The sequence below is a fragment of the Ursus maritimus genome, unplaced genomic scaffold, assembly GCF_017311325.1.
Source record: "Ursus maritimus isolate PB19 unplaced genomic scaffold, ASM1731132v1 scaffold_8, whole genome shotgun sequence".
Taxonomy (NCBI): Eukaryota; Metazoa; Chordata; class Mammalia; order Carnivora; family Ursidae; genus Ursus; species Ursus maritimus.
In genome coordinates, this window is record NW_024426996.1 from 17,765,414 (window position 1) to 17,793,342 (window position 27,929).

A 27,929-nucleotide genomic window follows, 5' to 3' on the forward strand; every position below is an offset into this window, starting at 1 on the left:
TAATTAAAAGTACTGTCATAATTATCAAACCGGAAGGAAACGAAGTTTGACCCTTACTTTGCAACATAAATAAAAAATTTCAAATGTATCAGAGAATTAAAAGTAAAAGACAAATAAAACAATAAAAGCATTAAAGGAAAACTGGGAAAATGTCTGTATAAATTTGGATGGGAGGAGATCTTCCCCAGTAAGATTGGAAACCTATGAACTATAAGAAGCTATAAGAAGAAGAAAGAAGGAAAGGAAGGAAGGAAAGGAAGGAATTTTTTTTTTTTTAGGGTCAAATATTTCTCTTTGACCTTAGGAAGGAAAGGAGAGAAATATTTGACTTCAAAAAAATTAAAAATATTTTTATATCAAAAACACCAAAACCAAAGTCAAAAAAGTGATAAACAGGAAAAAAATGTTAGATCTATGATAGAAATGGGATTATTATCCCTAATATATGAAGACTTCTTAAAGATCATGTAATAGACTGGAGAGCCTGGGTGGCTCTGTCGGTTGAGCTCCTGACTCTTGGTCTCAGCTCAGGTCATGACCCCATGGACCTTGAGATCCAGCACTGTGTAGGGCTCTGCACTCAGCTTGGAATGTGCTTGTCCCTCTCCCTCCCCTGCTGCTCCTCCCCCCACTCCCTCTCTCTCAAATAAGTAAATCTTAAAAAAAAATTATGTGATAGAAAAATAGAAGTGAGGAGAATGAAAAGAAAGCATCAAATTGGCAACTTTAAAAACTGGGGCGCCTAGGTGAAGCAGTCAGTTGAACGTACAACTTTTGGTTTCAGCTCAGGTCGTGGAATGAAGCCCTGTGTCAGGCTCCATGCTTAGCACAGAGTCTGCTTGGGCTCTCTCTCCCTCTGCCCCTCCCACTCATACTTTCTCTCTCTCTCTCTAAAATGAATGCATAAAATTTTAAAAAATATTTAAGGGGCGCCTGGGTGGCTCAGTTGGTTAAGCATCTGCCTTCAGCTCAGGTCATGATCCCAGAGTCCTGGAATCAAGCCCCCATTGGGCTCCCTACTCAGCAGAGAGCCTGCTTCTCCCTCTCCTGCCCCCCCTGCTTGTGCTCTCTGTCTGCGTCGAATAAATAAAATCTTTAAAATAAATAAATAAATAAATTTAAAATCAGTGATAACATTCAGTATCAGTGGAGTGTAGAGAAGCTGTTATTCTCATACATTGATGGCAGTGGTCCAAATTGTTATAATCTTTTTGGAAAGATACCTGGAAATATCTATAAAAACTAAAATATGTATACATTTTGAATCAGAAATCTCACGTTTAGGATTTTCTTTCAGAAATAAAAGCATAAGTACATAAGCATATATATCCAACACATTATTTGGGTTTTTTTTAATTTGTTTAAGTAATGTCTATATCCAATGTGGGGCTCGAACTCACAATCCTGAGATTAAGAGTCACATGCTCTTCAGACTGAGCCAGACAGGCCCCCAACACATTGTTAATAGTGGCAAAAAAATAGAAAGAAACTAAATATTTATAAATAGGGCTTTGTATGTGTTAAATAAATTGTGATACATCCAAATTATGAAATACTAATATTTCATAAACTGTTAAAAAAAATCTCAGTTTTTGACACCAGTATTACCCTGATACCAAAACCAGACATCACAAGAAAAGATAACTACAGACCAATATCTGCTATGAATATATACCAAAATCTTTGACAACATCCTAGCAAACTGAATCCAGCAACATATTCAAAGGACTATACATCATGACCAAGGGGGATTTCTTCCAACAATGCAAGGTTTAACACCAAAAAACTCAATTAATATAATGTATCATATTAATAGAATAAGGGACAAAAATTATGATTATCTCAATAGACAGAGAAGATTGAACTAAATCCAACACCCCTTCATGACAAAAGCACTCAACAAACTAGAAATAGAAGGCAATGTTCTCAACCTGATAACAGCCACCTACGAAACGGAGAGCCAACATCATGCTCAATGGTAAAAGACTGAATGCTTTCCCCCTAAGACTGGAGCATGATAAGGATGTCTGCTCTTGCCACTTCTATTCAGTTTCCACTGTAGGGCCAATCAGGGCAATTAGACATTAGGGGGCTATAATTTTAAAACCACTTTCTAAAATAAACACAATAACAATCATTGGGAGAGATGCAAAGAAATGGAGACTCTTCTGAATCACTGCTCGTAACGTAAAATGGTGCAGTCACTTTGAAAAATAGTCTGGAAGTTCCTCAAAAGGTTAAATATAGTTACCATGACCCAAAATTTCACTTCTAGATGTATCCCCAAGAGAAATTTAAAAATATATCTACATTAAAAAACTTATACACAAATGTTCATAGCAGCATTATTCATTCATAATAGTCAAAAGGCAGAAACAACCCAAATGTCTATCCACAGATGAATGGATAAGTAAAATATGGTATATCTATTCAATGGAATATTATTTGGCTAAAAAGAGGAACTAAGTACTGATAGATGCTACTTGGATGAACTTTGAAAACATGCTAAGTGAAAGAATTCAGACACCAAACACCACATTTTGTATGATTCCATTTATATGAAATATCTAGAATGGACAAATCCATGGAAACAGAAAGTAGATCAGTAGTGGTAAGGGGCTGGGAGAGGTGTGGGGGAAAGTAGGGAATGACTGATAATGGATATGAGGTTTCTCTTTGAAGTGATGTTAACATTCTACAGTTGATTATGATAATGGTTGTATAAGTCTGTGAATATACCAAAAATCATTGAATTGTACACTTTAAATGAATGAATTGTATGGTATGTGAATGACATCTCAATAAAGCTGTGATTTTTTTTTAAATTAAGTTAGCTTTGTATCTATTGACTTAGAGAGACAACCATGATACACTTTCAAGAGAAGGGAGTTCTAAAGTAATATATTATGACTCCATCTTCCTGTTAAAAATGTGAATATATGTTTGTACAAGCATGAATAAATTTCCAAAGGATATGTACTGGGCTATTAACATTGGGAGGTAGGAAGGAAGGGGGTGAAGATAATGGGAGACTATTAACTTTTACTTTATACAAAAGTGGATCTTTTTTCACTTTTTAATTAGGCATATAGGACCATGTATCCAAAAAAAAGTGAAATAAAGGAAGAAAATAAACAAGAACGGGGAAAGGGAAGAGGGGAAAGAGTGGAGGCAGAAAGAAGAAATAAGGCAATCGGGCTTGCTAAAGGTGATGAGGGCTTGCCCAAAAGCAATACAAATGAAAAGGAGACAGATTCCTAAGACTTTGTACAAGTAGAGCAAGAAATAGGCTTAGCTACCAGGTAAAGATGCGATCACTGGAAGAGAAAGGGGGTTGTTGTTAATTCAAGATTCCAGGCTGGTCTGCAAATGAAGAGATGGTCCTAGACTTTGGCTTTGAATTGGAGGTGTTGGCTGGCTCATCAGATAGCGGCCCACGATAGATGAGTGCTTTGGGGAGTCATCTGGAAAGAGGTAACATTCTATAGAGGGAGAGACCACAGTGTTAGCAGAGAGAAGACCAAGGGCAGGATATTGAAGACCACATTCCCATACTGGCATTCCCGTGAAGGAATATGTGAGGAAGTAGTCAGAGAGGAAGAAGGAAATCCAGGGGATTGAGACCTGCCAGGAAGGGAAGGACCGGCCAGTTTCACAATGCACAGGGCAGTGAAGCAAGAGGCACATAGCAGTCAGTGGAGCTGGGTGCCTGGAAGATCATTCCCTGTGCATCTATAAGGGAGCATTTTCAAGAGTGGGTGTGGAATCCAGATTTCTGGGGCTGAAAGTTAACCAAAAACCAGACTAAAGAGGAAGTAGTGAAAGAACACTATGCTTTTGAGAAACTTCTTATTGAGGGGAAGGGAAGTAATGAAATAGGAACTTGACTGAGAAAGCAGCTTCTATGGAAGGCGTTTTTAGGACGGAGGAAATACGCCCATGTTTATAGGCATTTGAGAGGGAAGGTTTAGACACCTCTAAGAGAGAGTCTTGGGAGAGGACAGAAATAAGAATAACAACTGGTACACCGAGTTATGCTTGGAAATAGAACGAGGACTTTCATATTCTAAGAGTGGGGAGAGAGTGAGAGAGAATTATAAAAAATAAAAAGGTGGGGTTTTTTTGTTTTTGTTTTTTTCCTGAAGAGAAATCGAGCCGCCATCCAGGGGTGATAATTAAAATAGTTAACAACCAATGCATATTGTGCACCAAAGCAGGAGCCAGTAGGCCCCCAACTCTCTTCCAAGTTAACCCTAGTTGCTGGTCATGGCGAGGTCTAGGGGTAGAGGCCGGGTCAGGGCAGCCGAGGGGCAGGCAGCAGAGTGGGGCAACAAAACTATAGGTTTTGAAGCAACATCTCGGCTAGAACTTTAGAAGACTGAATGAGAATGATCTAAATACTGGGGCGCCTGGGTGGCTCAGTCAGTTGGGCGTCTGACTGATTTGGCCTCAGGTCATGATCTCAGGGTCGTGGGATCGAGCCCCAAGTCAGTCTTCATGCTATCTAGGGAGTCTGCTTGAGATTCTCTCCCTCCCCCCTCATGCCTCTCCCTGCTTGCACTTGCTCGAGCACTCTCTCTCTAAAATGAATAAATAAATCTTTTTTAAAGAAGAGTGATCTAAATTCCTCAAAAACAGTCATTTGTAACAAAAGAATATCATGCTATAAAATGATTAATCTTTAGCTCTCTGATTTAGAAAGTATTTTTTTTTATCAGATAAATAATGGATGGCTTCCATAAACTTAATGCATGTTGGCAAAAGGTCTAAAAGAGACGGGATTGATTGAAATCAAAACTGGTCACACTTTCTGGCTTATGCTCTTGCAGCAAACAACAGTCTCTTAGTTCAAATAGGGGAAATGGGGTCGCAGTGAATTTCAAAATACAGAATCTGTGTTTATTCAAGGTTTTCCCTCTGAGCGCCAGTCACAGACCTCTTTGCAACTCTGCTCTCCCACTGGAGGAAGAGAACGAGGCGATGGTACCTAGCACTCAAGAGAATGCAGAGAAGTGTTTGGGGATTCCCACATCGCAGTTGCCAAGTACGTAATATGGAAACCGTCACCAAGGTGATCATATCAACCTCAGCCACATGTCAGCCTCCACAGGAAGGCACCCCTGGTGCTCGTCGGCATGTCGGAAATCTTCCTCCTTTACCACTCCAGAGCCTGCAGAGCTGCTGGTCTGAGGGAGGCCGGCGGGGGAAGCAGACTCTGAAAAATTAATATGTCCTTGATCCAGGACACGCTGCATGTGCCTGTAGCCTCTCAAAGCATAGCATTTTCTGACTGAGAGATTTCTTTTATCTAATCCTAACTTTAGAGATGAGGAAAATGCGGCAGCCCGCTATGTAACAGAAGTTTAAACCAACAAATTGAGATTCACTTGGCTGTTTTAATCCAGCATCTTCACTCCTAACTTTCTGGTTGGTAAGCTTCGGTTATAACTTACATGCACGTGAAGGGATTGCTTGACACGTATCACTTATCTGTAATTCAAGGAAGATGCCAACATGAGACATCCTCGGGAGTTTTAAGGTATAGGGGAGGGTGGAATGCGCTGTATCTGAACGTGTGGCTGCTGTGTTGGCGCAGCGGGGCTCACGGTATCACCGGAAAACGGCCGTATTCTCCTCCATCGTGCCTGTGTGCACCCGCTCTGCGGGGCTGCTCGCCTTCCTGCCCCTCGGAGGAGTTCATGTGTGGGTCTTATGACTCTTGGGGTCACTCTCAAATAACCAAAAGGGCCTCTGGTTACTTTGCGTCAAAAATACAGTCTTAGATCAGTAATGAATGGGTCTTAATAAAAAAAAAAAAAAAGAACCCTCTATGCTTCAGTGGCAAAGGGGAGTAACAGTAGGCTGCTTCTGTGTCTCTCCCAGCCTGCAGCTTCTCCCCTCCTTCTCATTCATGAGGCTGCCCCATCTTCTAGGGTTGACGCGGGGAAGAGAGAGAGCTAAGGAGGCAGGAAGAAAGGCTTTGGGGGGCTTTAGGGGGCACAGTGTCTCTGGCTCTGGCAGATGTTTCCAACTGACTCTTCTCACGGGCAGTTCTATAGGTTTGCCAAAGCCGCCCGTCCCCACTACCGCCCTGCTGAGGAATCTCTCGCCACCCATTTCCTCGGCACGAGCAAGGTCATTTTGCCTCTGACTGGTTGCCTCAGAGTCTTCCTCTGGGCCCCGGCCATCTGGAGGCAAAGCTCCGGCTTCTTTCTGCCAAGGTGTCTGCCTTTCCAGGCAAGAGTCTTGGGTAGGGTCAAGGTCAAGCCCACACTGTCTGTCTCACTTGCTTTAGACTCGTCTTCCGTGGGAGTAAATGACTTCCCCTACCGTGGCCTCTACCCCGTGTTCAGGCCACTTTTGCCAACTCTGGCCCATTAGATTTCTCAAGCATGAGGCAGACAGCAGCCTATGGTGTTCCCCACACTGCAGGGGACGCATCCCAGGCTCTCCAAGAGGTCTGCCTGAAGTACCTCTCACCAGACCTAAGGTGAGAGAAAAGCCCCCTCGGACCTGCCCCTGGGGGGTGCATAGGAGGGACCTCTTCTTAGAACACCTTCAGTTCCTCTACAGAAACCCTTCTCTGATCCAGGCGGCCTCACCAGCCTCCACCTCAACCTTTGCACATCTTCCAGGTAAGTGAGACGTTAAGGGAACACCCCTTTGCAAGTCCCACGTCATGGTCCTGCACCTTGCTTGGAAGGTGAGAGGGGCTGACAGCTAGATCTGGGTCGTCTGTCAAAATGGAAATAAAATAATAGCTCCCATTTTAACAACCTGTTACCAAATATATTCTGTATAAAGATCAAAATGAAAAGATCAAATGCCGTTTCAACAAACTTTGCATAGTTTCGTTGTTTATCGGAGATTACTTGAATTATTGGTGGTTGGAGAAGGGTTGGCAATAACTTTGTGATACAGAGATTTTTATTACAACAAGATATATTGCAACTCAACCAACAGCAAGGATCCCAGAATCCCAGGAGTGTTATTGATAAGTCGCGCTTCCCGTCTGTTTTTCCAACTGAGCAAGGGAAGTGATTTGAATCATAAACAACAGCGAATTGGCTGCCTAAGAGAAAGGAAACGAACAAAATATAGAATTTCTTTATAATTCGAAATGTGTTGTTGTGGTTTCCGCTAGATAACAAGGTCTCTTACTTCAGAAGAACCATGGCCCCTACTCAGACAGACGGACACCTGTGCGGTTCCCCGGACGTTTGTCAGCAGACTGGGTAGAGCCGCACAGTGTCAAAATCATGGTGCCTCGTCATGGTCCTGGGGAGTGATTACGTCTCGGCGTATTGATCTCCATCCTGCCCCAAGACGGCTGTGGTTGGCATCTATTGGCAGGCCTTAAACCCTGTTCGTTCTCTACTTAGCCCTTTCCTCAAAGCCTGAAGCGTTTTGGAACACTGTCAACAAATCATTTAAGAATACAGGATGAATCTTTATGTACATTTTTTAAAAAGACAACCAGTTCTAGGAAAGCACTTCGATCTTACACCCATACATGATTTAAAATATCAAAGGTCATATTGAGTACACAGTGAACACATTTTAATGGGTGGGGTTCCAAGAGCAAGAAAAGAAAGATAAAAGCATAGATAAACTTGTGTTTTGTTTGTGATCAGTTCTCTTGAAGCTCCACTAGAACTCTCATGGCAGTAACAGATCTGCTTCCGGCAACCAGCGCTCCTTCATGGCCAGTATTTTTTTTTTTTTAAGATGTTATTTATTTATTCGACAGAGAGAGACAGCCAGCGAGGGAACACAAGCAGGGGGAGTGGGAGAGGAAGAAGCAGGCTCCCAGCGGAAGAGCCTGATGTGGGGCTCGATCCCATAATGCCGGGATCACGCCCTGAGCCCAAGGCAGAGGCTTAACCACTGTGCCACCCAGGCGCCCCATGGCCAGTATTTTAACATAATATTTTAGCCGTCAATATCGCTGTCAGGAATACAATTTATTTCACACTTTGGGTTTATTTGGATGGACATTTTGGAGATGAAGGTGGCAGTGATTTAGGGCTGCTGACAAATGGTGCTGAGCCTGCTATCCTCACAAATTCAAGTTGGTTTCTTAAGCAAAAGTAGGCCTGGCTCTAAGTGAAAATGAAAATGTTCGAATAAATTAAACACAGTGCAAGGGCTCTCAATCTTTCCATGGAGAAGAGGAAAAGTAAGGACAGTCTATAAATTGGGGACCTTTTTCCCAAGCAAGGCGGTGACTTAGTCATGGACAGGTCAGAATCATCTGCGGCTCTTTGTAAAAATACCCATGCCCAGATCCCACCTCTCCCCTCCTACCCCTCTAACCCCAGGTTCTGACTGGGAAACAGGCATTTGTCTTTTTTTTTTTTTTTAAAGCCCTTCACTGGTGATTCTGGTGTGCAGACAGTGTTGAAAGGGATCACAAATTGTTTCGATGGATCCAGAAATTTTAAAAGAGCGGACTGAAAGAAGGTCTGGCTAGAGGACTCCTTCAGGTATTGCAGAGAGAAATGTATGGCACAGAGGGGATGGAGTGGGGAGCTCCTCACATCGTGCTGGGATTCGGTCATGGATGGGACTCAGCAATTCTTAGCTTTGAGGGATTCACAGATCACTTTGAGAGTGTGATGAAAGATAAAGTTACTCCTCAGAAACATACATACAGGCTGAGCCCAGAACATTTAGCACATGCTGTGAAGAGACTCTAGATCAGAATTGTTTTTGTTGTTTTAACCAGATGGATCACACGCATTCATTCAAGTAAGGCCCCTGGTCTCAAGAAGCTTCCAGTCTAGTAGCCCAGAGATAACAGTAACAATAAGTCAATATACACATAGGGTAACCAAGGATTGCAAGAGTAGTGGGGGAAGGGAGTGTTCTGGAATGTTGAATTGGAGAATTTGAACCGCGTGCTTTGAGAGGCGACGGATGAAACGAGATGGGCGTGGTGCGGAGGCCCCCAAAAGAATGGCTGTCGTTCTAAAGCAGGTTGATAAAGAAGGTCCTACTGTGGGAACCCCGCAAGGCTGCCTTTGGACTAGAAGCCAACGGGGAGCGGGCGGTAAAAATGGCATCGCTCCGCGCTGCTGCCAGAGGTCACTGTCGTGGTGCCACGGGTAGGCTGAGGGCTGGGTTGGGGGAGACTATTAAAATGCGGTGAATACGGTTTTATCACAGACTCGGACGAGACGCGGGGAAGAAAAGAGCAAGCTGGCGCTGGGAGGGCGGCCTTGGAGTCCGCTGCTCCCCGCCAGGGTCAGAAGTTGGCCCGGCGTTTGTTCCTCCCGATGAAAGAAAACCGCGGGAGAGCGCTGAGCGCCGGCGAACTGCATTCAGCCAGTGCGCCTGAAAATGAGTTTTAGCCGCTCTGTGCGAAAACCCTAGGTGTGTGGACAGAAGGCAGCCAGCCAGAAGGTTACAACAGGTCAAGAATAAATAACCAGCAGGCGGAGGATCCCAGATTCTGTCCTCCCTTTTGTTGGGTGAGGAGCGCCAGGCAAACGCGTCCACAAAGGCTTTGGAAAGAAGCGGTTCGGCAGGGCACGCGCGGCTCCAGTCCCGGGTAACTATTAGGGGCCCCGAGGGGTGACGGCAGCTGCAGGCTCGGGGGACGGGGGGCTCAGCTCTCCGGGGGAGGCCTCGCGGCGGGGACCCCAGAATAAGTCGGGGGCGGGCCGCGGCGCGGCGGGCGGGGGCGGGCGGGCGAGCAGATCCCACCCCTTCCTGAAGGAAGCGCCCTCCTCGCCGCCGCCGCTGCCGCCGTCGCCGCTGCCGCCGCCGCAGGTCACGGCCCCGCGAGGCGACCGCGGCCCCGCCGCACCGGAGCAGGTAGGCGCGGCGCCCGCGGCGCCCCCTCCTCCGCCCGGGCCGCGGGGCAGCCAGGGGGCGGCGGGCCCGGCTCCGCGCGCAGCCCGGAGGCGGAGACCGGGGGCGGCGGGCGCTGCAGCGGGACTCGGGCGGCGGGGTCCTCCCGGCCGCGGGGGCCCTGCTCCGCTCCGCCCCAGCCCCGGAGCGGCCCGCGCGCGGGTCCACCTTCCCGAGCCCCCTCGGGGGAGGCGCGGGTGTCCGGCAGCGCCCGGTGGTCCCCGCCGCCTCTCCCCCGCGCGTGAGCGCCGAGCCGACGCGCCTCGCTCGCCGTCGCCGCCGCTGCCGCCGCAGTGCTGTCCGCCGAGCCCCTGCGCCGCCCGCCGGCTGCGGCTCCGTCCCGTCCTTTGACAGGTGTCCCCACCCCGCCGCCCCATCCGGATACCCAGGCCTTTTGTTGTCGGGTGGACTCTGGTCGGAAGCGACCCCAAATTTGGCCTCCCGGTCTCTCTGCCATTCGCTGTTCACTTTACCGTTAGCCAAGTCAGGCTGGCTCGGGAAACAAGGGATCCGGGAAGGAGGCACTAACTTGCCTTGCCCTGTGTACCGCCCTCCACTCCAAATGCACAGTCTCGCTTTCCTCTCCTGGGTGCACAAGGGGGAAGACGTGGGGTTTTCGGTTTCTCCGCGGAGGCAGCGGTGGGAGGGGGGTTACCGTTTGGTCATCCACTGCAATAAAAAAGTGATTAGCTTTGGATTATGGAGAAAGACCTTGTTTAGTGGTTTTCTCCTCCTTAAATGAATCAAATCGAGAATGAGTGTTTTTCCCATTTTAAAATCATATTCCGTTTCTCGCTACCCATCCCTCTTGTCCGTCCACCCTTCACCTCCAGAGCACTTTATTATATCCGAAACACTACACTGATTTGGGGGGGGGGGTGTCAGATTTATTCCGGCCAGACCATCTTTCACAGCTGAGCCAGGATTTTGACTGCAAATGTGAGAACATAGCCAGTTGGGGTGGAAGCCTTTCCTTGAGTGAACCCATTCCGACTTACTACATGCGAGGTCTTGCTTGGAAACCAAATATACTAATGATATGTTTAAAAAAAAAAAAAGGATTTTGGATCCCTTACAGTAACGAAGCCAAACGGTGATATTAGTTCCTGCTTCTTCATTTCTCTGCTTGAATCAAAGGCAAGTTTTTTTGTGATGCAGGGCTGTCACACCATCCTGGACTGCAGTTCATCAAAAAAGCGAATGTGAATATATAAACTCCGTGCTAGCAGTTAATAAGTTGACCTACTTAAAGTTTTCAAGAAAAAATTGTGAGGCTCATATATGTGATATTTGCAGATCAAAGAATTTTAGTCTCAGCTCTCATGCATTAAATCCCAAACTTTTTTTTCTATGTGTCCTAGAGACACCATGTTTCTAAGATTAGCTATAGCTGTCATCTCTTAACTAGAAATGTGAGTTTAATCTTCGAGGCATAGCATAGGAATTTTAATGGTGTGTCCTTTATTTATAAATTATTTGGTAAATGTTTTGCGAGCTCCCCGAGTTGGAAGCTCAAAAACTGGACATGGTAAATAAAAGGGTAAAGAAATTTTGCTAACAATAAAAACTATTTGGTAGATGTTATGACATTGAACAAACATATTGAGGGATTTGGAAAGTGCATGTTTATTAAATCTGCCATTAGCTGAAGGCAATCTGTTTGGATTATTTAAATTGATGTTAAAGTTCTTTATAGCAATTGCTTAAGTCACGTATTTCTCATCAAATGCCTTTTACAGATTGCTTTGTGGAGGAGATAGTTTGCTCTGTGGAATAATTTTTTGTATGAACATAACATCTAGGCTTTGTTCTAGAACTACCACAATCATGCTTACGGTGACCTTGCAGGGGGGTTTCTGTGCTTACTTTCCCTGCTTTGTGATCAACAGGAACGGCACTTTGCTTTACGCTCCTGTCTGTACCCCTGCTTTGCTTCCCCTGTGACCTAAGCACACCTCTGCAGTACAATGGCTAGATTAGCAGGGCAGCCTGCGGTCATGAAAGAGGAAAGCTAGCTGGCCCCTGCAATTTGAGCCATTTGCTTTCACTATAATCTGGCCACTAGGGATCATTTCAGTAACCAATTAAGCAAGACAGACACTGACAAGATAACGTATTACCTCTCAATCTTCGCCTTCCCCAGAAGAATCTATTGCACTCAGAATCCACACTACAGTGGTAATTAGGTTCTGTGAGGCTCAAATAAGATTTGTGCTAAAGTTCTCAAAATGTGATACAAACACCAAGTGTTACTGAATCGGGGTCTACATTCATGACAAGGCTAGGAACACACTCCCGCGTGTAATAGTTTCCTCATCCTGAGGGTAACAACAGCAGTGCATCCTTACTTACTTTAACTGCTGACTTTTCTTCCTGGATCTGATGGTGCCCTGTGTCTTTATAAATTGTTCTAAGGACTTTCAAACTAGCTTATAGGTTAGGAGAACTTTCACAAGTTGTTGTTATCAGCAAATACCATTTCTTGGCATGGTTGGATTTTGAAAAATAGCTTGTGGCAATGGAAAGTCTTAATACAAAGACAGTTTAGACAAGCCCGTTGGAATGATAGTTTGAGATAATAATGGAATCTTTGGGCACTAGCCTTCAAATATCAACCTCACTGTAGTTTAAGTCAGGCCAGCTCTGCTGAGTCGGGTTTGGAACTCTCACCTGCTAAGAAATTAGCATTTTTCTTTTAGCATCTGTAAATGGCTTTTCTCCATATTAATACCATCCAATAAAACTTTCTGTAGTTCGGTAATTTTTCCGAGGTGCTAGCCACAAGCCACATGTAGCTATTGAGCACTTGAAATGTGCCTACTGCAATTGAGGGAGTCAATTTTAATTTTTATTTAATTCTAATTAATTTAAATAGCCACATGGGACTAGTGGCTATCGTGCTGGACAGTGCAGCTCTAAATTGTCTTTACCTGTTCCCTGTAGAGATAACATTTGATGGCCATTCTTTTTTTTTCCCCCCTAAGATTTTGTTTATTTATCTTTCTATCTATTTATTTATTTATTTATTTATTTATTTATTTAGAGAGAGCATGGGGGGAGAGGGGCAGCAGGAGAGGGAGAGAGAGAATCCCAAACAGACTCCGCACTAAGCACAGAGCCCGATGCCAGGGCTCCATCTCCCGACCCTGAGATCATGACCTGAGCCGAAATCAAGAGTTGGACGCTTAAGTGACTGAGCCACCCAGGTGCCCCTGATGGCAGTTATTCTTTAGAAGAAAGTGGAAATAGACATTGATAGAACCAGGAATTAACATTTCACTCTGTCATCCTGTTGTTACAGAAAACACTAGTATTTACTCTAAAGCTGAAGTTCTATCCCACTCTAAAAATAAAGTTTCCCTTTTTCATTTATATATATTTGCTAGCCACAAAAATAAACATCGCCCAGAGTTGTTTAGATGCTTGGCCCCATGTATCTGTGTTCTTGAACTTCCTTGAATTTGCTCTCTTGCCCATTATAGAATCATTTATTCTTAAAGCCAGTTTCTGCACTTTTAGATTTTTCAAGGGGAGGGATATTTGAAGAGAGGTAGGAGGTAGGGGGTGATGCACAACCATTCCTCCTCCCAGTCTCCATTCCTTTCTAACAGTCACAGAAGCCCTGTGACGAATCCAACAAATGAGTACCCCACCTCGAGGAGCGGCTGAAGCCACGTGGGGATGCTTGCATAAATTTAGGAGATGTTCCATATCATCCTTTTCCTTCTTCCTTTCTTTTTCTTTTTTTTTTTAGATTTACAGTGCCCAATGGATGAGATACGTGTACTTGTTTAACTTTTTTATTATGTTTCCAAAAAATTTTCATACAGTATTTTTCAAACCATGTGTCCTGAGTCATGGAATTGATTTAAAAGGTTAGGGTGAGCCTAAATGGACTATATAGTGGAATAGGAATTATCACGATGTGTCCCTCTTTGTGGGGGCTGCTAGTGATTGATGGAATTTTTGGTTCTCCGTGTATGGCAAATACAAGGCCACAGGGAGGGTGATGATTAAAAGCGTTACATTAATAGGACCCTTGGGTTCAAATCCTGACTCTGCACTGCCCCGTCCATATATAGTGAGGACTATATCAGCAGGGTCATTATTTGTAATATTATTATATAAATGTATGTGTGACTTTTAGATCATGATATAAAATACTGCCTCTGAAACTAGGCTTGGGACCCACTTTTAGGAAACACTGATCTAAGACCTGTGTAATCACTAATAATAACAAGCAAATGATTGAGTACTTCCCAAGGGCTCCACACTGAATGCTTTACATGTATTATTTTGTTTCTCATGACAGTCCTGTAAGCCCTGCCACAGTCCCACAGTACCTCCATCCCAGGAAGTCAGAGAGGCAGGATCTGAGCCCCAAGCAGTCTAACGACAGAGCCCACGAGTTCAGCCACCTCACCTTTCATATTGCAGTGTGACAGTGATACACAGAAGGACATCTGCAGACCTGTGAGGCTCAAACATTGTATAGCCTTGCACAAGTACAGAAACGAGCAGACCACAGCTCTTTTCTGTGTAAGATGAGTCTTGATGAGTGAGAGGGGAGTCACTGCATTATATTTAGGCTAGGAGAGAACTCGCTGCTGCCAGCCTCTGGCCCCTGAAAATGAATGCTCTTGGTCAGGAAGCCTGGGGACCAAAGAAACCCAAATGATCCTGAGGCTGACTACAAATTGTACAGGCTTCCTTCCCTCCTAACCACTTGCTAACTTCTGCACACTGCTTTGTAGCAAGTCGTCACAAATGGTCTGAATAGATAATGTCCATCCCATACGTCTCCCACTTTTTACTACATTCTGAATTGTTTTTCAGAATCACTTCTTGCCTGTAAGTGCTTCATGAGATGTATGGATTTTTATGTGTAATGGATATATAACATTCTATTAGTTTCAGATGTACAACATAATGTTTAGATATTTGCATATATTGCAAAATGACTAAGTCTAGTTAACACCCCTCACCACATATAGTTACAAATTTTTTTCTTGTGATGAGAGCTTTTGAGATCCACTCTCTTAGTAGCCTTCAAATATACAATATAGTATTATTATTAACTATAGTCAACGTGCTATACATTATATCCTTAAGACTTATTTTATAACTGGATGTTTGTACCTTTTGATTTAACTTTTAATATAATAAATGCAAAACAATGTTTTAAGAATTTTAGGTACGGAGGTGCCTGGGTGGCTCAGTCGGTTAAGCGTCTGCCTTCGGCTCAGGTCATGATCTCAGGGTCCTGGGATCGAGCCCCGCATCAGGCTCCCTGCTCAGTGGGGAGCCTGCTTCTCCCTCTCCCACTGCCTGCTGCTCCCCCTGCTTGTGCTCTCTCTCTCTCAGTCAAATAGATAAATAAATAAAATCTTTTTTAAAAAAAAGAATTTTATGTACAAGGAGAGGTCTTAAAATTGAGGCTGGCAATCTTTTTTTTTTTTTCTCCCCTAGTGTAATCTAGAAAGTAAAACCAAATTCATTATAGAAGTAGATTTCAGTTTTCCCTAAAAGTCAAACTAAATATAAGTGGTCACATGTCCATAGACTCCGTCAGGTAGAATAGAAAAGGCAACAGCTTGTCATCATGGTTAGTTTTCTTCTTTAAAAACTACAGAATGTCCTTGAGGCGTTCAGATTTCGCTCAAGGCCGCAGAGGCGTCCACCTCTGGAGAAGTGATACAGACCCAGCCTGTGGAGTGCAGAGGAGTACAGTGAAGTGTCTTTGAAAAAGCGTTGAAAGTTGTGTAATGCTTTTAGGCAAGTGTGGACAAAGCTTAAGAAGTCATCGTGATTAACTATGGAGTAGAGGAAATTAGCCTGTAGTTTAAATGGTGTTATTTAACTCTGCAGTAATTATAATGAATTATGATGGTTTTCAACTGAATGTAAACATAAATGTCTCCAAAAATAGCATAGCCTTACTGTTCATCAAACATTTCATTTATTACCAAAGTAGACCTCTTCCTGGGTTTTTTTTACACGTATAATGACTTAGCTGCCAAAGAAATATTTTAAATGTTAATAATTGGAAATTTTAAAGCATAAATTAAAACTGTATATAGCCGGGGGCACCTGGCTGGCTCAGTTGGTAGAGCATGTGATGCTTCATCTGGGGTTGTAAGTTCAAGCCCCATGTTGAGGGAGGAGATTACTTAAAAAAAAAAAAAAAGGGCATCTGGGCGGCTCAGTTGGTTAAGCATCCGGCTCTTGGTCTCAGCTCAGGTCTTGATCTCAGGGTCATGGGTTCAAGCCCTGTGTTGGGCTCCACACTGGGTATGTAGCCTACTTAAAAAACAAAAAACAGGAGTGCCTGGGTGGCTCAGTCAGTTAAGCGTCTTCTGCCTTTGGCTCAGGTCATGGTCTCAGGGTCTTGGGATCGAGCCCCGTGTGGGGCTCCCTGCTCAGCGGGGAGTCTGCTTCTCCCTCTCCTTCTGCTCCTCCCCTACCCCCGCTCATGCTTTCTCTCTCTCTCAAATAAATAAATATAATCTTTAAAAACAAAAACAAAAGACAGACAAAAGAAAAAACAAGAAAAAAACTGTAGATAGCCAAAATGGGCATTATAGTGTATAAACTGGTCTGGTTAATAAAACAGTTTTTCAGATTATCTTTCAGTCTATTGATTCATGAGTGAAATGTGTTAATTAAGAAATATTGATACCGGAGGTGCCTGGGTGGCGCAGTCGTTAAGTGTCTGCCTTCGGCTCAGGGCGTGATCCCAGAGTTCTGGGATCGAGCCCCACATCAGGCTCATCCACTGGGAGCGTGCTTCTTCCTCTCCTGCTCCCCATGCCTGTGTTCCCTCTCTCACTGGCTGTCTCTCTCTCTGTCAAATAAATAGATAAAATCTTTGGGGAAAAAAAAAAAGAAATATTGATACCGGGGTGACTGGGTGGCTCAGTTGTTAAGCGTCTGCCTTAGGCTCAGGGCGTGATCCTGGCAATCTAGGATCGAGCCCCATGTCAGGCTCTTTCACTGGGAGCCTGCTTCTTCCTCTCCCACTCCCCCTGCTTGTGTTCCCTCTCTGTCTGGCTGTCTCTCTCTCTGTAGGATAAATAAATAAATAAAATCTTTAAAAAAAAAAAAGAAATATTGATACCATTGTAAAGCATTTCAAATAGAAATATTTTTTTTACTGCACTTGGAATGTTTGTAAATTACAATTAGAATTCTGTAATGTAATCGTCCTGGAATTTCTAGTGGAAATATATCTCCTGGAATTCCTAAATTCTACTTCTCACTAAAACTTAAAGAGTATTTACATGGAAACACTAGTAACTAAAATCTACATACATGCGGTGGCAGGAATATTAACTAATGGGTGACGGTTTTTCTTTCTTGTGGTATTATGTTCCCACATGCCCTAGACTTATGTCATTTTGAAAAATTTTCCAGTCTTGTCAATGGCAGCACAGTGTTCATAAGAACAGTATTTATCGCCCTGTAATTTTAACAGCTAATAGAATTGTTCCTGAATAAGCTGATTATTTTTTCTATGACATTTTGATTGGTGTTTTTCCATTTTAATTTGAGCTTATACGTAGCATAAAAATTGATGTATATGAAAAGGGGTGGGTTACCATTTGTATACCAAAATTTTGATTTTCTATGTATGCATGTAAAAATAAAGACAAAATTTTTCCATTACCTGATTTGGGGAAAGGATACCATTGTGATCAAGTAGTGGCACATGGTGATCTTTTAAGATCAGGCCATTGAACCAAGTGAGCGTTTACTTACAGGGCCATAAATTCAGCAGTTCAGCTATGATGTTCTTTATTAGCTATTGGACAATATTTGTGTCATACCTAGCAAGGTCCCTCGCCCAGAGTAACTTTTTTCTTCACCGTTACTTCCTCCTTATTCATAACACAGGTTTTAACTTGTTTAATCACATGGGAAATTAAAGAGGATTGTTCTGGATGACAACTGCTCCCCTATTGAGCATTTCTAAGAGCTAGAAAAAGCCTTAGGAAGTCAGATAATTTATTTCTTTGAGTCTTGGCATGACCACAGTCATCACAGAAAGATGATGTGTGGACTCCATTCTACTTTGAGCTTATGAATATTTTACGCCAGTTCTTGATGTATTGTCTATCCAGGCTGACTTAACAGGACCCTGATGTTGAAGCTAGGCTCACTTCAGTTTCAGGTATCTCCTGGTTTGCTTGCTTGTTTCTTTGCATGTAGAAATTATATTATGTAATTTTTTTGTATCCCACTGGTTTGTCTGGGGAGGGAGGTTGGCAAACTATTTTGTAAGTAAAGTTTTATTGGAACACAGCCCTGTCCATTGGTTGCACATTACCTGCTTCTGCACCACCACGGAGTCAAGTAGTTGAAACAGCCCATCTGGCCCATGAAGCTGAAAATTTCCTCTATCTGGTTCTTTATGGGAAAAGTTTATCAACTCCTTCATATGATGCTCTTCTTATGGGATCCTTGAAGAAAATGTGAAAAAAATGTCCTGTTACAAATTACATATAGTGAATTGCTCCCTGTAGAAGCAGATTTCACATCTGAATGAGTAAATGAGTGACTAATATCTTCTCTCTTCCTATCGCACTGTCCATTGGCTGTGAAAGAAGGTGTCATCAGCATAGGCTTAGGTATCATATAGACCTGGCTCACTAGCTGTGTAACCTTGAATAAGTTACTTAATCCTTTTTGAAGCTATTATAGATACTGTGGTACCTGCTGTTGGGAGGCCCAGTGTCTGGCCTGGGTGGACATTGGGGTGAAAACCGTGTGTCCCATGCATCTCGGCAGGTCTTTACAAAGAGAGGCACTGGCTGCACTTTTGTCCTAGGTTGTCTTTTCAAGCATGTTTGTGTAGTCAACAGTCTTGGATGATAGAGGTAGTGTTGCTCTTGGAAGCAAGGGGCAGGCATGCTTCCATCTACTATAATAGATGTGAGTTCCCCAAGTCGGAGTTCCTCTCCCGGAATGCTACTGACTTGTGTGCAGGTGTCGCGTGGCCCTCTTTGCCTACCCTGCAGGCATTGGAGCTGGAGGACCGTTACAAGAAAATGCAAATACTCCAGCTACTGCTGCTGCTGAGGGTAATAAATGTCCTTTGTCCCTGACCCAGGAGCCCTGGGTCTTCTGCCAGCATCCATGAAACTGTGGCAGGATGACTTGTGCAAATAGCATAAAATCCCAGACCTTTCCAGTTCTCAGACACCTATTCTGTGGGGTTTTTATGAAACTTGAATAAGGTAATGAATAGAAGACAATTAACACAGTGCCCGGCAGATAATAAGTGCCCAGTAAATGTGAGCTATGATTATTACCTAGCTGGTTATTAAGGTGTGAAGGTGAGTCCCAGTTTTGTGTGTCCAACTTGTATCTTAAGATAGAGGATTTTCAAATCGTAGGTCACCAGGGCTATGAAAACACTGAAGGAGATTAATTTTTATAATGAAACAGAAAATACAATATAATAGAATAATAAAGAAAATATCCAAGTGCAGAATTTGTGGTAAGGATAGTGATTTGTTAAACATTTAGTTTCAATTATATACATATATATCTGTATATTGGACTGATATAAAATATTTTTTTTTCTGTCAGTCACAGTCAAAAAGTTGGAAAGCCACTGCTGCCCTAATACATATATGGATCTATTCAGAAGAACTGTTGTTCATGAGAGCGTAGAATTCCTGTCTTAGTTCTCATTCTGGGAAAGGGGTATAAAGGGCCATGCCCACTCATCTAGGTGTGGCTGCTGAGAAAGAATGACCAGAAGTTCAGTTTGTTTACCCTCTGTAAACCGTTTTGCCTGTGATTAGCAGAAAATGAATATAGCCACAGGTTATTTTCAGAAGAAAGGGATTTGTTGGTGGTGGTGTCCGCCAATAGAACTTTCTATGGTAATGGAAATGTTCTGTTTCTGCACTGTGCAATACAGTAGCCACTCTTTATTGAGCACTTGAATATGCAACTGAGGAACTGAATTTTTAATTAAAAATATTAAAAATTTGGATTAAATTTGGACAGCATAGTTTTATTTAGATTGAACACAAAGTTGTGGTTTCCTCCAGTACAATTAACTGTGTGGTTTGGCTTCCGGTACTGTCCCAAGGTGCAGCGCCCTTCCACTGGGTGGTTCAAACAACCACTGACCCTTGCCCATGTCTGGCTTGGGTGGACATTGGGGTGAAGACATGCTTGAGGAGTGGCTACCTTGGACAGCGCCACACACCCAGAGAAAAGGTCAGGTTTCCGGGGGTAGAGATTCTCAACCCTGGCTGTGCAACAGAATTATCTGAAGAGCTGTACAAATCCAGGCTGCACTTCAGACCAAATCAGACTTTGTTTAAATGTTCCCGGGGTGCTCTTTCATTTTGTCAGCTGGGCAGCGTCACCGGCTAGCAGGACAGGCTTGCCCATAGTCGGATGGGCGGGGGAATGGGCACACAAAAGACAGTGGACCCCTCTCTTATCTTAAACATGAAGACTCCAGCTTATCTTTGGTGTTGAGAGCTGAGCTGTTTCCCACCTGGCTGCCCTTGCAACAGAGGTGCCCTTGCTCAGTGGGCCAAAGTACAAATTTGTGTATGACAAAACTGAGCTTCAAAGAAGGAAAAATATAGGCTCTTAACTGACCTGATCCACATGTGCAGTACTTTCTATTTATATATCCAGCAAACGTTTATAGACGCCCTCCTGTGTGTTTGAGATAAGCCGTGCTTGCTCAGTCTAGTGGGGGAGACCGACACGTAAATAGTTTTCATACAGTAGGGTAAGCATAACATGGAGAGAAAAACCACTGAGTGCCTGGAGAGGACCTATGAGGGGGTAGCTATCCTGGATAGAAAAGGAGAGACATCAGGGGGTTTCTAAGAGACACTGACACGCAAGTTCAGTCTTGTACGATCAGAAGGAGTAGTCACATGAAGAAGGGGAAAATGAACAAAAGAACAGATAGAGCATGGGAGGAGGCCATGGCCTACATTTTCTGTCCCTCTAAGACTGAATCCCATAAGGTAGCTCCCTCCTGAGGGAGACCCTCACTGCAGTTTTAGCAAACCTCCTGGGATACTCTTATCCTAACTGAGCTTTATCATTTATTCATTCACTCATTTATTCATTCATTCGACAAGTGTGATTTACTGAGGTGTTACTATTTGCAGACGTCATCTAGGTGCCGGTGATAGAGCAGTGAACAAAACAGACAGCATTCCTGCCACAGGGAGCTTTATATTCTATTGGACAAGACCAACCAGAAATAGATGAATAAGGACATAGTATAGTGCATGACAAATGTGTTATGGAGGAAAAGAAATCGTGGTAAAGAATTTGGAGACACCTGAGAAAGTGCTCTGAGAACTAGAAGTCTCATAGCATGCTATCTCTCTGCAAACTTAATAGCATTTCTTACCACTTTTCTGAAACTAGACCTGGGTCCTGCAGTCATTCTCTTTCCTTTGTTCAAGCCTGGCCATCCACTGATGTCCGTAACCCTATGACCTCCTACCTCTTCCACGATCTAATTGTGTCAACAAGACCTCGCACTCCCACCTCCCCTCCCCCCTCCCCCCACCATATAGCATGTCTTGTGTTTTCACGCCTTCTTAAAGTTTTCACTTCTGGTCCTGTGTTGGCCCCCCCCCCCATTCTTTTCCTCTGCACCCCAGGGAATCCATGGTTAATGCCCTTGACCTTTTGGCTGATTGCTCTCTCGCTCTTCTGTATGGGTCACTGCATGGAAAGGCGTGTCATCACCAAAGTTAAGACAAACGTGGTAAACCACCTTCCACCCTTCCTCAACACTGCTCTCTATCCAGCTCCCAGTCACTTCATTCATTTCTTGAGGAGCTGAGGACCTGGCTCCACATCTTCCCTTCCTCCCTTCCTTCCCAGCTCTTGTCATAACCCTTGGCAATAGCACCATCCTGGATCATCAGACCATAAATCTGGCCTCAGAGTCCACTGGACCTTTCTAATAATTTCACCTCCAACGAAACCATAGCTGTTCGCTCCCAACCCTCCACCCAAATTCTTGTCCAGTTGGTACTTTTTCACCTCAGAAATCTTAACCTCAGTGTCCCATTCTCTGAGCATCCCTATGTGTCCCTCCAGCTGTCCTGTACCCTACTCCCTCCACCTCTCCAACTTCATTGAGGTGTCCAGTCTCTTGACTTCCTTCAACTGCCCCAACTCTTCCTTATAAATACAAATATAGTCATGTCGATCTTCATGCCCTTTCCTCAGAGGATGTGGTACCCGTTTTTCCCCATCTCAAAGCCAGCCTGCTACCTGAACCCCGAATGCCATCTCCTCATGCTTCCTTCAGGACCTTTGCTCTGTTAGTATTCCTCTCTCTTCTGTGCTGTATCTCTGCCCTTTACCGGCCCCTCCCATTAGCCAAGCACTCGCGGGTTACTTCCATAAAAATAATTTTCTTAGGTTAAGTAAATTAAGATAGATCACTCCAAGAATACTGTACAGTCATCTGGAATATTGATGGAGGTGTGTATATATGTATGTCTCACGTGGGAAGATGGTCACAAAAATAAGTTAAAAGGTATTAAGACAGATTTATTAACTGATTTTCTTTTTTAAATTTGTTTCTCTATTTTTAATTTTTATAGTAGAGTACACATACTATAAAATTGCTATCTTAACCGATTTTAAGTATACAGGCCTCCTGTTACAGAAGTGCAAGCTGTTCTATGAACAATCCCAGGTCAGGTTACCAACGTGAAGCAAAACTAACTTACCTAAGACAGAATGGTGCACGAGTACATTTAATTTGTGTAAGAGATAGAATAGAAAAAACAGTAATGTTTTAGAATATTTTATTCTCTGTCTCTCTCTCTCTTCTCTGACTCTCTCTCCTTTGGAAATGGTTCCAAATAAGATTTTTTATTGGATTTGGTAGTTGATAAACTTTAATAGGACATGTTTTGTGGCAGAAGTTATCACTCTGGAGAAGGGATCAAGTGATAAATGGATAGTCATGGAAGGAGCATGTAACCAAGAATATAAAGAAACAGAATATGTAAAACATACATATGAAATAAAAGAATTTGATGAGTGGCTACCTTAAAAAAAAAAAAGTATACAGTCAGTGGTGTTAAATTTATTCACAGTGTTGTGCAGCCAGTCTCCAAAACTCTTTTTATCTTGCAAAATTGAAACTGTACCATTAAACAACGTCCCTTCCCTCTCCTTCCCCAGTCCCTGCAACCACCATCCTGCTTTCTCTCTGAATTTCACTAGTCCGGGTACCTCATAGAAGTGGAATCCTGCAGTATTTGTCTTTTTATGATTGACTTGCTTCACTTAGCATAATGTCCTGAGGGTATCTCCGTGTTGTAGGGTGTGATAGAATTTCCGTCCTTTTTTAAGCTTGAATATTATTATTTGTATGTATATACCCCATTTTTAAATGATTCCATTTTTGAAATTATTAGTATAAGCACACACACATATAAAAGATTGTACATCAAAATGTTAACAGTGGTTCTCTCTCAACTGTGGAATTCTGAATACTTTTCCTCTTTTTCCTGATGTGTGCCTTCTAAAGTATTTACAGCGAGCACACTTCCCTGCTGTAAAAGCCAAAGGGGACCGGCCTTCAGTGGCCCCTCATCAGCTACAGTGGAGTCACGCCCATGATTGGCACCCGCTCCCCCCAGTGCCACCACTCTCTGCTCTCAACGCCACAAACCCCTGCTTCCTGCATACACAGTGGTTGGAGGCCTCGGAGCCCCTGCGCGTGCCACTCACTGCAGCTGCGTGGGAGGCCTCCACATCCCCGTGGACTCAGCCCAGGGTGATTTCCTCCTTGCTTGCCCAGCCCCTGCCCTCGCTGCCAGGTCACTTCCTCCCTCTGGAGCTCCCTAATTCCCCATACCCATCTCTGGCGCTGCACTTCTTTCCTGATTAACTATGAGCTGCTTGGGGGCAGGGACGCTGCATGTATCTGTGTATTCTCAGCAGTTAGCACAGAGCCTGGCAAACAAACTGAGCAGCGTGGGGAGCCTCTGGTCATTCAGAGGGGCTGGATCGCAGGACGCTGAGAAATGAGGTTGGAAAAATAGATGGAAGACTTGCCCTGAGGCCCCTTGCACGAACAATGTAAAGATTTAAAAATACTTTACATTTTACTAAAAATAAATTTGATTTTTTTAAAGATTTTATGTATTTATTGTAGAGAGAGACAGAGCAAGAGAGAGCAGGAGCAACGAGGAGAGGGAGAAGCAGACTCCCCACTGAGCAAGTAGCCCAACAAGGGGCTTGATCCTAGGACCCTGGGATCATGACCTGAGCCGAAGGCAGATCCCTAACTGACTGAGCCACCCAGGCACCCTTACATTTGATTTTAAAGTCATTGCAAGACACTACATTTTTATCTTAATAATACTGGTGGACTCTGGCCCCTGTCCTTGGTCACATCGACGGTGCCCGGTCTCCTGTGGTGTTGGGCTCATAATGCATGTTTGGTAAATCCCTGTTAATCTCTTTGATAAACCTACCAGCTCCCTATGATCAAACCTCTCTTTCTTCAATTCAGCTGCTTTGACAAGCTGGAACAGGAGTTATTTAGGGGCGTGGGAGGCCTTCATTATCACCCCCCAACACGTCATAGGTTAGTGACTAGCAGCCTACACTACATGTGTGATTGATCCTGATCAAGACCCTTCGGAGACATACTGGAGTAAAAAGATGTATTACTGGCATGGCTTTGAGCACCCTGGTGAGTAGAGACAGCTAATGACTGCTTGCTGCCCTTGATCTTGCCGGCTATGCTGGACTGGCAGCTAACATCGTATTACACGGAGGAGCCGTCATGGGCCACACACCGTTGGTAAAACACGTCTCATAGGCTGGTACAGTGAAGTAGTTTTGGATAGCTCCCTTCCATGTAAATGGAAGATTCTAGATCTCCTTTAGGGGCATGAAAGGGGCAGAAGGGAAAATGAAAAATAGTTTTAATTACTGTGGAGTTTAATCAGTTGGGGCCATCCTCAGCTTCTCAACCCACAGGGATTTATATTGGTGGTTTTTTTTTTTAAGATTTTATTTATTTGAGAGAGATTGCATGAGCAGAAGGGAGAGGCAGAGGGGGATATAGAAGCAGACTCCCCGCTGAGCAAGGAGACCAACGCAGGGCTCGATCCCAGGACCCTGGGATCATGACCTGAGCCAAAGGCAGCCGCTTAACTGACTGAGCCACCCAGGTGCCCCCATATTGGTTTTTCTTAAGGAAAGTGGCCCAGGGTTAGTGATTCACCCAAAGCTGAAATAAGTTTAGCAAAAATTATTAGTGATAGGTCACTTAAGTGTTTGAAATGATACATTTTTCAACTGGTAAACCAACGTGTGAACCAACTGTTGAACCATTGGCCTGACTGCATCAGAATCGCAATGGCTTCCTTTAACGTTTCCTTCTTCCCAAGACCAGGCTCTGTTGAAAGCTTGGCCAGACTAGGTAGCACTGGTGATGATACTGTTGTTTTGTTTTGTTTTATTTTTGCCCAGTAGGCCACCAAAAGGAAGTTACAACGTTACTCAGAATAAGCTTTAGACTTGGAGGTGTTAATAGCAGCCTTTAAGTCCAGGCCTCTGTACTGGCTGCGTGCTTGGATAAGTTATTTAATTTGTGGAAGCTTCGAGTTTCTGTTGTTCATCAGTAAAATGTGGATTTATTTGTCTGCCTTGCTGACTGGACTGCAAGCTTCTTCATAGGGGCTGTGGCTCATCCATCCCTAAAACTTGGTACCTGGGACGAGGCCTGGCAGGTAAGAATTCTGCAAATATTAGTCGAGCAAATCAGATCTGTCTGACTTACGCACCTCATAGGTTGTTTTGAAGAGCAGGTGGGATGTGCAGCAGTGGAGTGTGTAGAGATGAGAGCCCCAGCTCCGGAGTTAGCCCCCGGGTCCCAGTCCCGGCTCCAGCATTCCCAGCAACGTGACGTTGGGCAGGTTACTACCCTCTGTGCGTCTGTGAAGGCACGTGGTGGTACCTGCCTCCTAGGTTGTGCGTACAAGCTGTGCCTGGCAGTCAGGGGGTCAGTACTCTACACATACCAGCTCTTGGTGTGACATGTGAGAAGCTTTTCAAATTGCTGCTCAGATAAAGGTGACATTTATTCAGTGAGGTCTTGCCAAGTGTTGGGTGCTCTGAAATGCTGTCAGTAGCATGTCTTTCCCTATCTTACCGAGTGCTGATTCCATTCTGTTTCACATTCTCTAAAGCCCAGGAGGGTGTCTTTCACATGGGCCCTTTAATAAAGACCCTCGTGCTCACCCCGAAATAAAATATAAGGTTCAAGGAAGGCCCAGCCTCGGGCTGCCCTGGCCTGGACCTGCTGCCTGCTCTTTTTCCACTGTTTGCTGTGCAGAATAACTCCGGTCAATTCCAAGGCATTACAGATTTTTAAGATCATGTTAAATAATCATGATTTCACAGGTAACAACACTGCCTCGTTCCCACCTGATTTCCCTGCTTCCTGCCTCGTGGCCACTTGAGTCTCTTGTGCGCAGTGTTTTTCTGCTTGTTTTCCCAGCATCTCACTTTCATAAGCTCCCTGCCCCACCCAGGAACCCTCCCGAGAAAGTATCTTTTTTCTGGGACCAAACCCAAGTACTAGCGACGTTCAAGGCCATGCAAAATCAGAACCCATTTTAGCTATCGTTTTATCTATTCTTTTTCTTCCAGTTCCTCTCTTAATGTACACCTTTTCTGTCCACTCAGCTGAACACCAGCTTGGCTTCTTATTCTCATTCTCCTGGTTCTCACACCAAAATGCCCTGCCAGGCCCGTTCTGTTTATTTATGTTTGCCCACTGCCTTAAGGCCCACCTGCTTTGTCAGTCCTACCTCTTGTTGAACACTGATCAGCTTTGTCCTATATGTTTGCATTTCCTTGTATTTAATTCAGAGCTTTGTTGGGTGTTACTTAAATATTCTCATTGAGGATTCAGATTGTTCACTTGATATTATGAGTTTATCGGTTAGCCATTGAGGAAAACCGTACTCGTTTTATATGTATAGGTAAAAAATAAATAAATGAAAAATTAACATTTTCCTCTTGGCAGCTGTAGTCCCACCCCACTGCACACAGATAAAGCCCTAGAGCCCAGACCAAATGCGGAAAAACAAAATAATATTGTAGAGCAAGCAGGGCTACTATTGCTCTTATGGGACTCATCAGTCACTACTTGACTTTCATAATACGGGAGACTGTGGCTGCTTTCGTATATCAGCATTTCTTCACTGTTAAGCCACGGCTAGAGTATAGAAGTAAGAGCCGGAACCCTGAGATCATTTAAGTACATAGGGGAGATTCAGTAAATGTTGTGAACAAATTAGTCTGTGGTTTATGTGTGGCTCCTCACGGATGGAGTCTGATTTATACGTGTCAGTTCACTTCTCTGTACTAATTTAGTATGTCTTCTACGATACCAAGATTTCATTCAACTTAAGATATAATGAAATAAAATTATATTGCTAGAGTGCAAACCTATTACGTGTATCATAAGCATCAACATCTCCTTTTCCTATCTCCTTTCCTCTCTTTTTCCTCTCTTTCTCGTGGATGGCATCTGAAATGCAGAGAGAGCTTTGGGCTAGGAGCTGCGTGGATGTGTAGAGGAGTCAAACAGTACCCTCTCTCTCTAAGAAATCACAGCCTAGCACGGGAGACACACGTGTGAACAACTGTGTTCTAACCAAAACATGAGACTGAATCAAATAAAAGTAAATGGTTATGGGGCGCCTTGGTGGCTTAGTTGTTTAAGCGTCGGACTCTTGATTTCAGCGCAGGTCATGATTTGAGGGCCGTGGGATGGAGCCTTGCCTAGGCTCCGTGCTCAGTGGAGAGTCGGCTTGAGGATTCTCTCCCTGTCCTTCTGCCCCTACCCCCCAAAATAAATAAATGTAAGTCTTAAAAAAAAAAGTTAATAGTTACATAGGCAAACCAGGGAAAATAAAGAGAAAGGGAAGCTTGAAAAGTATATAATTTACAATAAATCATACCAAGTGTCTAGTACGTGCCAAGCTCTGTGCTAGGTAATAATTGTGTGACTGTATCCTCGCAGC

General features: G+C 43.8%; 1 protein-coding gene across 2 annotated transcripts in view; it reads left to right on the forward strand.

Moving 5' to 3' along the window:
• Positions 1–9,532: 9,532 nt before the first annotated feature.
• The window catches only part of TMEM150C (transmembrane protein 150C), a 70,326-nt gene continuing 51,929 nt past the window's right edge, over positions 9,533–27,929 (forward strand). The window contains exon 1 of one of the 2 annotated variants that reach the window (XM_008693287.2): positions 9,533–9,553. The gene's annotated coding sequence lies outside the window, so the exon portion shown is untranslated. Of the gene's footprint in view, positions 9,554–9,758; positions 9,820–27,929 lie in introns of those variants that run through there. The other variant, XM_040625358.1, reaches the window with a different exon arrangement.